This window comes from Ascidia mentula, chromosome 5 (genome assembly GCF_947561715.1).
Source record: "Ascidia mentula chromosome 5, kaAscMent1.1, whole genome shotgun sequence".
NCBI lineage: Eukaryota > Metazoa > Chordata > Ascidiacea > Phlebobranchia > Ascidiidae > Ascidia > Ascidia mentula.
The window spans coordinates 2,931,354-2,942,293 of NC_138570.1; positions in this window are offsets into that span (position 1 = coordinate 2,931,354).

The following is a 10,940-nucleotide window of genomic DNA, read 5'->3' on the forward strand; positions in this document are numbered from 1 at the left end:
TGGTTGCCAATATTGGGTTACTTCTTAGTCAACACTATTTACACAGTCTCAAACACTTTTCTAGACATGACCACCGCCTGACGAAAGCTGAGTAAAAAACTTCTTTTCGTTTTAAATAAGCAGCTGTCCAAGTGCCCTGTCTATCAATATATCCATATCATTCCTTGCATTAAATCTACCACTTCGCCAAAATGTGCTTTAGGAACTAAATTTTGATGCCACCAAGCTTCACGTTTTATAGCTAAACTCTTGTAGCGTGGAACAAGAATTATACATTATTGTTGTATGAAAAACGCTTAGTCAGAGCATGTATCAGCTACAATGACTCAGTTAGAAAAAAATCGAGTCATTTCTTGAACTGTCGGGTAATGTAGTTTGTCCGTTTCGGCAAGCCCTCCCATGTACGTCACATCACGTGCTCTGTGTTTCTCATTAACACCAAACATGATCATTCGATGACGAAAATACCTTCTTGCGCAAACCTGTGTTAAACGCTTTAAACAAAATTCAATCAGCGCTGGAAAAGAACGACTTTACGCTTTTGTCACGAAAGGTTCGTTTGCAGGAAATGATTACTGTTGTTAAAGCGTTACGGTATTACAAATACTGGGAAACCAGTATTATAGGTGCTGCTTATCATCTGTGTAAAGTCACTTTTACCCAACAAGTCGATGGGAACGATATACGAAAATTCAAGCTCCCCGTGAGGTTTGCACTCACAGTCCTGGGCTAACCAGGCCCATTTCTCTCACAACTGAGCTACGCAAGTGCACAACTTGCCATGGGCCTCCTCATGTACGTGTAGGTGATCTGCACAAGTGTTGCCCTGTCCGCAAGTCATTTTCAAAGCCCACAGCTTGTATGAACGCTGAATGGATTTTTGTTTTATTTGAAGTTTGAAAAAAAAACGGAACGTTGTTCTAGACCGTTCCGCGTTACTTTCAGCACTAAACATTTCCTTAACAGCATACGCCTATACGCAAGGGCCCGTTCAGAACAGAGAGTTCAATTGTAAGCATGAACCCCCCTGAGCAGTGTGTACGCCTTCGCAGCTGTCGCAAAAAAAAACAATGCATTACAAAGTCGTTTAATTGGAATTGGGAAACAAATACAGCCCAACATATGATAAGCAATGTGGAGCCAATAATATGAATTGTGTATAAGCTGCAGACAGTCACACCAGCTGCACTGATGAGACCTTTCAGGTCGAAACAGTGGCGTTCTGTCTGCAGCTTATACACAACAGCCCAACATGTTTGGTTTCTACTCTTTCGTGGTTTGGGGGCAATAAGCATATGTAAAGTGGAGCCAGTGAATTTGCAAGGTACAGATTCCCACCCGTTCTCGGTGTGTACTGCCAGCATGCTTGCATGTTTGTGCATATCCTGCAAGCGAACGTCTAAACACAATCGGCGGCTACAACGCTGCATTGCCCTCAATAACGATACGTTTTACAAAAATCACACACGCTTTAAACTTCAATGCATCCTTAGAGATTGGGTTTGTGAGAGCCGGCTTTATGTGCTTACATATCACTGTGTCATGTACAGAATAGATTTGCGCCCATAGAAAATAGATTAGCAATACACAATTCGATTTACACAATGCCTGACACCGACCACGTCAGTGCAGTTATTAAACAACAGCTATAACCAGCAGGAAACGCGATCCTCGTACCGAAATCATACGTGCAGATTGTGCGGACCTTGGTTGGTGCTGGGTTAAAGACAAAGCGTTACAGGATGATGAATTTGATCACTTATGCTCTATGTTTGATTTTGCTAACTGGAAAATGTAAGTAAACAAAGAAAAATTAGTTGCAACTTTATTGATTTAATCAACTAACTTTCAATGGATTTACTAAGATGTAGAATTGCATGCAATACTCGGGCTCCCATTACCTGAGGTAGGTATAACGTTTTTAAGAAGTTACCAAACGCCTCTCTTGGTGGTGATATATCGCACGATGCATTGAAATCGACAAACATCCTTAACTTGTTTAAATCGCATGTTTTTTCGCTTTGGCGGCATTATTCATGAAGCTGGAATTAAACATCTTAAAAACATTTCTTATTTTTTGATCAAGGTCTTTCATCGCCCTGTGATCTTTCTACTTCGTATTCATATGGCTGTTGGACCCAAACTGTTTCATCATCGTGCTCTTCTGTAACTTGGTTATTCAACGGCCTTTCGGTGGGAACAATATACGCCTTCATAAGGGATGGAAAGTTAGAAGAAAATGATTACTGTGACGTAAGTACAACGAGACAACCACTGGTAGTTTAACGGCGATAAAATACCTGGGTACCAGCCCAGGAGCGAGTTACCAAAATGTGTAAGCCTTTACTATTCTTACCAGATTTATGATTCTTCATCTAAAAACAATCTGCTGGGCCGACTAACCGGTGACAGTTCAAGTACTGGACCAATTCTTACAAATGGTGGTGTTATCTATTACGATTGCAAGACGAGCGAAACAAATACTTTTGTTGAAATAAGGGTTTGTGCGTGTAAGTTAGATAAACGGTAAACTATATTTAGACAAACTTTGCAATAATAAAAATGAGTGTTTGTCATGAAAATAGGTGCAACCAAATGTGCATTATGCCACGAGCTCTACGTGCGAGGCCTTTATCAGCAGTTTAAAGTTCTTTTTAAATTTCGGGCGTTTATCATCAACTTGTTATTTGATTGGTGAAGAACTTCTTCATTTAACACTGCTTGCTATGGATATATTGATGCAAGCAAAGTTAAATTGCTCCTTACAACTAAACGCGCCATGTTTTTAGATCTGGAAGCGAACTGCGGCAGTACGACCATTACAAGTTTTCCAGCTGAAATAACATCTCCGAATTATCCTGAAAACTACGACTCTTCCTCATTATGTACATGGGAATTATCGAACGGAACTTACAACAAGTTCATGTTTCATGTTACAGATTTTCTGACTGAGAATACCTGGGACGCATTTTTCGTAAGTATCCGCTAGGAAAGGTCTGTAAATGTGGAAGTGACTTCAAACTTTGACTTCAAACAGATATCCTCCGATGACTTGACCCAACCTTCTCTGAGAGCAAGTCGAAGTTTGTCTCCGTTCCTTTTTAGCACATCTGGGACGACAGTTCGTCTCACATTTGTGTCCAATGGTTCTGGACAAAGACGTGGATTCTGTCTAGTAGTTGATACAGGAAAGTTTTACGATCTGTTATGCTGGTCGTCGTAATACTAAGCTTTAAAAATATCTACCTAAGGATCCACGTTTTGTATTGTGAAAATATGAGATTTTATTAATGTTTAAAATTTTGTGAAAGCTCTGATGTGTTTCGGACTAGCAGACGATATTGCTGATCAAATCAAAACTAAAGCCGATTAGTTCAGCTAACCAAATGCATTTACGGCCCCACAACCATAACCAAAAGATATCAACATATTTATTTTACAGAACCCTTGATAGAGTGCAAAGAAGAAGTAACCATTAGGTAAGGTCTCTCATTGTACGACAAATATCCAAGTAAGGCTCTAAGTAGCCAATACTATGTGTACTTATATATTCATGCCTTGTTTGTTAAACGGTGTATAAAAGCATCACCCATTGTGTTCAAATCGCCTGGGATCGTCGTTAGAATCAATTGCATCCGGTTGTGTCATGCTCGGTATAGAGCCTGCATTCTGAATATCCGGTTAGCAGCCTAATACGAAACATCAGTAGCATATTGTACTGTTCAAATATATTATTTACGGTTTACCGCCGCACAATGATGTGACTTATTTAAAATAAAAATAAAACGAAATACTTTCAGAATCCTTAAACCCGAAGTAGTGGCTTATGAAAATGGAGATGTTCTTTATATTTCCCCTGAACGAAAAATTAACCTGGACAGCGTTCCTCCCGAATGCAAAACTAACGCAACACTTCCTGCTTTTCGTTTCAACATATCACGATGCGAGTCTATTTACCAAGTATGACTATATAATAATTTGAACAGAGATTGTACACACGAGCAATGGTTTAATACTAGCTTGCAGAACTTTCAGCACTGTCTTTTTTGTCTGAGAGGCTTCAATTTATTTTTTTATTGCAGTTTACGGTGGGGGCTTTTTTCAAACGCCGCAACATATCCACATAAAAATTTAATAGATACAAACGCAGATAAAAAGCTTGCCAAAAGCTGTTCCTAATTTATTAGTTGACCTATAAATATGACGATTTTCTTCAATAGTCAAAGTTGAAGGTCTGCTGTAGTAGTTGACCAGTGCTCTCATTCGCTCTATGGGCCATATGATAAAATAGAAAGAGATAAAAGATTTTTGTTACAAAAGCTTTGTCCACAACGGGTTTAATAGATTTCGATTAAATATTGCATAACACTGTACTCATTTATACAAAGAAACGGGGCAACATGATGTCATTCACTTTCACCATACGAAACGCTAAAGCAATGGATCCTTTGGCATTAATCCAACGTTACGTCTCACACAGCATGGACGTGACGTGTGAAGTTGCAGCAAATTATTCTCTGGCGCCGGAGTTTGTGAAACCAGCTGTACAGTATGTAAACACAATTCTAAATTGTTGTATGGAAATATGACGTAATTTTCCTTGCCTTTTTTATCGATCAAACAAAATGTTTATTCATTTCTGAAATTGGGAAAATTCCCACGTATCACGATGCTACACTGACATTTACCACACGTTTACACAAAATTTTATTTCGAGCTCCAAATTGGTCGATTCTTTAGGCCATGTAAACACTAACTTTGTAATATTTGTATCATATTATTAATAAGGGAAATTGAAGTGCAAGGAGATGTAGTTGTTGGTCAGTTCGATGTGTCATTGAACGTCTACAGTGACCAGGGATTCAGCATGCCAGTCAGTGAAAACTCACCCATCACTGTACCCAACTATATTTATGCTGAAGTAAAGATGAATCAAGCTGAAACTTTGAATGTTAATTCCTTTATTGTGCAGGTAAGTCGTTTGTAACTATAGTTACTTGTTTATCTTTACTTGTGGCAATTTGCTATTTAGGCAGAGGACTGCTGGGCCACCAGCGTCGAAAACCCAAACCACCAACCATCCTATCTTATCATAGGAAACGGGTAACAACTTAATCGACTAACTACAACCGCAATGTGTCAAAATCATTTTTCAATATTTACAGATGCGCGGCGCCACCAAGTGGAGATGAAGGTCCCAACCGAAAGGTCGTCATTCGAAATTACAAGATAGACAGCGCAACATTTAAGCTGGAAAGTTTTGTTTGGACCAACGTGTCCGATAACCAGCAAGTCATCTTTCTTCATTGTGACATCATAATCTGTGAAAATTCAACGGGATCTTGTCCGGGAAAGGTTTGAGTTGATAATAGCAAAGTTTTCTCTGTTGAACCGACAGGCTTACGTTGATCCAGTATATTCCCTACACATAAACAGGATTATAACATCTGAGATTTTAGTTGCTGATAGTTTATTTTTAATATGTTTTCGTGTTGATAGACATGCTCAGATCGAAAGAAGAGGTCATTCGATGAGAGCAACCACCAACAGGTTTCATTTGGTCCAATCAACATAATTCAACCAGAAAGCATCAGTCTTGAAGGTTCATAAACAAACGCATTCCTTTCTTATGTCCGTAATTCGAAATAGGAAAATCCAGCTTTGTTGTAGGAAAAGAGGATGAGAAGTTGGGTGAAGTTGAACCGGATGACGATGTGTTGTTCATTGCAATGCTTGTGGTCATCGCTTCTGTGTTGCTGTTATTGGGTGGATTGTGGGCGATCAAGTAATCTGAACATCAACAGGAACCACTTGTTGAAAAGACCACCTAACTTCCAGCATTGCGTACGTTTACCTCGCCGAGAAATCGTTAAGGCTTGTGAAAGCATAACATGAATGTTAATTTTTGTGCATGTGGATTTAAAAGTTTTATTAACGCCTCCGTTTTGTACACTGGTTCGTGTTATTGGTGTGTAAAAACTTTTCACCTCGCCTGTTTTGTTTTGTCCCATTCTTGTTGTTTTGTGTGGTATGACCTGGCGTTGCGTAAAAATTAAAACTGTTGTTTGAGAATGTTAACAGTGTCGGTAAAAGTACAATTGCTATATTATTCGGATTGCCGCGGGTTGTCTAATTGTAAAATCAAAAATTACTTTTGGTTTGATTTTATTAAACTCGTTATCTATAGTTGTTTATTTGTCAAAAATGGGGTGTTTTGTGTGTTACAAGTTTAATAAATGGTTAATTGTTGGTGGTTATCTGAGTCTTTTCAATGACCTTGTTCAAATGTGTTTAAATCGCTCCGGCTCATTATTCGACTAAATCAGAATTTTTTTGCGAATTCGAATTAAGTTCTGTTCTACATACTTTCCATTTACCTGTTTCGTGCGTGTGTTCAAATTTCTTTAGCAAAGGCATTTTTGCGCATGTAGTGCGAAATTTGTTTTTTGCTTCCACTGCCGAGGAAGGTATGGAGTTGCAATTTTAACATTTACCATAGGCCCATTTTGTTGATACAGTCAGTTTCCTACAAAAATGTTTGGCGCTTTAGAGAAATTTATCAATACACACCTGACAATATTATTATACTTCCTATGTTTCTTTAAGCCCTAGTCAATGATACATTTAACGCACTATACGTTTTACGTTAAAAGCTACGGCACTCCAAGCTCTTTGAAACGAGGAAGGCAGTTGTGTTCAATGCGCAGTCGTTGTAAACACTGCCAGCATTGCAGCCGAGTTGATGCGTAGGTGCTTTTGTGTTGGATGCTGTTGAGTACAAACGCTTGTTTTTTTATCAGAGCCAAACTGTTACTGAAAGATCAAATTCGTATCAGGGTATATTGATGGGTAAAGGGTGCGAAATCTTATCTCGCTATTTGCATTGTATATCTCGATGACGATGGCGAAAACAAAACAAAACTAATGGAATTAAATTGAAAAGACCAAGTAGCCTTATAAAAGAAATCGCGCTGTGCAGAGTGTGTTCCGAAAGTGTAACCAGTGTGAGGATATTTTTCCAGGTTTATGATTCTAATTCTGAAGACAAATTTAGTAATTAACAAATCGTTTTTACAAATCTTGTCGCCGTACACGGAATTAGTCAGTCCATTTGTAGGACAACAGCTATAACAAGCAGGAAACGCGATCGTCGTCCTAAACGCTTACATATAGATGGTTGGTGTTGTGTACGTTTGGGTTGAGGACAAAGCGTTACAGGATGATGAATTTGATCACTTATGCTCTATTTTTGATTTTGCTAACTGGAAAATGTAAGTAAACAAAGAATAATTAGTTGCTACTTTATTGTTAGAATTAACAAACTTGATTTACGGAGCTAATAAGATGTACAATTTTATGCAATGATGGGTCTCCCATTACCTGAGAAAGGTATTGAGGGGTAAGATTTGTAAGTAGTTACCAAACGTCTCTCTTGGTTGTGAAGTATTGCACAATACATTGACATCGAAAAAACTTCCTTGTTCCATCGCATCTTTTTTGTCGTTCAGTTGGCATTTCTTTATCAGGCAGAAAATAAACATTCTAAAAATGTTTCTTGTTTTTTTGATCAGGTGTTTCAGTACCCTGTTCACTGGGGACTACTTATTCAGATCAATGCTCGACCCGAGATGTTTCAGCATCGTGTTCTTCTGCAACTTGGACATTTAACAGCACTGGGGTGCTGTCACTATACGCTTTTATCAGGGAAGGATATTTAGAAGAAAATGATTACTGCGACGTAAGTACAACGAGACTGGTGGTATATGAGAGCTGTGTTACAATTACCTTGGTACCAGCACATTTACGAGCGACTTATCAAAATGTGTATGTCGGCCTTTTCTATTTTTACCAGGTTTATGATTCTTCCACCAAAGACAATCTGCTGGGCCGAATAACCGGCGACAGTTCAAATACCGGTCCACTCCTTTCCTATAATGGCTTCATCCATTACGATTGCAAGACAAATGAAACAAATGCAGCTGATCCGATAAGGATAAGGGTTTGTCCATGTAAGTTAGGTAAACTGTAAACTACATTTAACCAAACTTAGTGATGATTTTTTTCATCTTCAGACTTTTTAAACTAACTTATTTGATTGGTGTAGAACCACGTCACTTGATACGACCTGCTCGTGGTACAATTTTAATGTGAACATGACGACAATGACTTTCCGGTAGCTATATTACACTTTTTAAACTAAACGCACCAATGTTTCTAGATGTCGAAGCGAACTGCAACAGTACGAACATTACAAATTTTCCAGCTGAAATCACATCTCCGAATTATCCTGGTGACTACAGCAACGATATGTTATGTACATGGGAGATATCGAACGGACTTTATAACAGGTTCATGTTAAATATCACTGATTTTCTGACCGAGGAGACATGGGACGCATTTTTCGTAAGTCTGAACAGGATAACATCCATAAAAGTTAAGGTGACTTCAGACTTGTAGTTTAAACACAACATAGATATCCTCCGATGACTTGACCCAACCTTCACTGAGAGCAAGTGAAAGTTTGTCTCCGTTCATTTTTAACACAGCAGGGACTAAACTTCGTCTCACATTTGTGACCAACTCTTTTGGGCAAAGACGTGGATTCAGTCTTGTAGTTGATACAGGTAAGTTTAGCGACGTGTAGAGTTTGGCTTAGCAATACTAAGCTTATAGAAACCCTAAGGTCCACTTTGCTGAAGGCACGATATACCCTGTACACAAATAATCATAGGATAAACGTTTTGCATTGTACAAAAAAAATTCAGTATTTTTATCAATTTTTTAAATTTTGCGTGAGTTTTCATGTTAAGTGTATTTCGGGTTAGCAGACGTCACTGCTGATCAAATCAATCAATCAATCCTTTCAACCGATTAAGTCAGCTTACCAAACGCATTTACAATTCCACATCTATCACATATCAACATATTTATTTTACAGAACCCTTGATAGAGTGCAAAGAAGACGTAACCATTAGGTAAGGTCTGAATTATGGCTGTATCTACTATGAGTACTGATGTATTCATGCCTTGTTTGTAAAACGGTGTTAGAAAACATCACCCATTGTGAACCCTTTAACTGCCACGGGCCGCATCTCAGCCCAAAAAAGGAGGATATTACCTAAAATTATATCTCCCGTTGTAATTGGCCTAGCGACCTAAGGTTTTCACCAACAGACAGCTTGAAGCTTGAAGTTTATTATAAAAAAAAAAAAAATTTACATTCTCATTAAAATTTTTCGAGTAATTAGTCACTTTGTGATGACGATTTATCATAAACAATAAACCAGCACAGCAGGTGGTCTGATTGCATGTCTCAACAAATGGCCAATTATCCGTTGGGAGTAGCGCGAAACGTTCTACAGACGTATTGTGCGCGAGGGTCTCAGCTTTCGATCGGCGGTTTCCGTTTCTCTCTATGACGTCACAATGGCGAGATGTGCGCATGCAAATTTTGACTGGTGGTATTGCTGTATTTTTTGCGTACAAAACAACAAAATAGCAGGAAGAAATGTACATAACATGAAATAAACATTATGAGGGTGCAGTATAAAAAAAATAAACAAAAAAATTATAATAAATAAACAAAAAAAATTTTTTTTTTTTCGCCGAAGCAAAAAAAACACCAATTTCCCCAAAAAAATAGAACACCTTCATTACTTATAGTTCCAGGTTTTTATTCTGGTTCCATAACACTGCTTTTGCTTTCCGGACAATAGACAATTGAGTAATTCTTTCCTCAGCATAACAATCGCCAATGGTTTTCGGAAGGGTATATCCAAACATATCCACAAAAAGTTCAATGATGATGATTTGGTCATGTCACAGTCACCTCTGTAACATCCCTGATGCATAATTTGCTATCAAAGCATCATATATTGAACCATATTCATGCAATTTGTTCAAGAATCAAAGGGTTGTGAGTGTCGTTGAAGGCATGACTCAGTAAATACGGTCGCTTCAATTTCATACAGCGGATTTTTTCCTTGTCTTTTTTCTAGAGTGTCTCTGTCATGTTGTGGCTAAGGCTTATACACTGGTAGTTGGCTTGTATATTCAATTATTCATATTCTTTTCTTTGCATAGCAATCGCCAATTGTTCTCGGAAGGGTATATCCAAAACAGAACCACAAAAAGTTCAATGATGATGATTTGGTCATGTCACAATCACCTCTGTAACATCCCTAATGTATAATTTGCTATCAAAGCATCATATATGGAACCATATTCATGCAATTTGTTCAAGTATCCAACAGTTGTGGGTGTGGCTGTGGGCGTCACCCAGTAATTAGGGTAGCTTCAATTTCATACAACTGATTTTTTTCCTTGTTTTTTTTCTACATTGTCTCTGTTATGTTGTGGAAAAGGTTTATATGCACTGGTAGAAGGCTTGTCTATTCAATTATCAATATACTTTGATGTTATGCCTTCTTTTTCATCAACTTGCTGACATACACTACCAGTTGAACACAAAAAGAAACAAACAAAAAATTTTTTTTTAGAAGTGCTGTCAAATTCATCTGCTGTCAGTTAGCAAACGCCTGAGCTGTGTTATAAAGTTTACAAGCCCTTTTACAAGCAATAACTAACAGTATAAGTAGGTTATACCAAAATAACTCCCAAAAATTTCAGTTTACTAGACAGTACCGTCGCTCAAAAATATCAAATGCAGCGACCCAGTTTTTTCGCTTCATTGCGTCTTGATGTTCACACTGATTCAGGCAACAGTCGAATTATTTTAAAATTCGCACAATTTCGGGAGTTATGAACATTTTTATAAAGGGTACTATGGCTTGGAAGCTGTTTTAGTAGGGATGGTTGTATTTTTAGGTATAACTACTTGAAAACATGGCGTAATTGAACTGGAAAAGCGATGATTGTGTAGAGTATGAATTTTCATATGATTTTTGTGTTTTAATTTTTAGTCTAGCGTTTGTAGATAA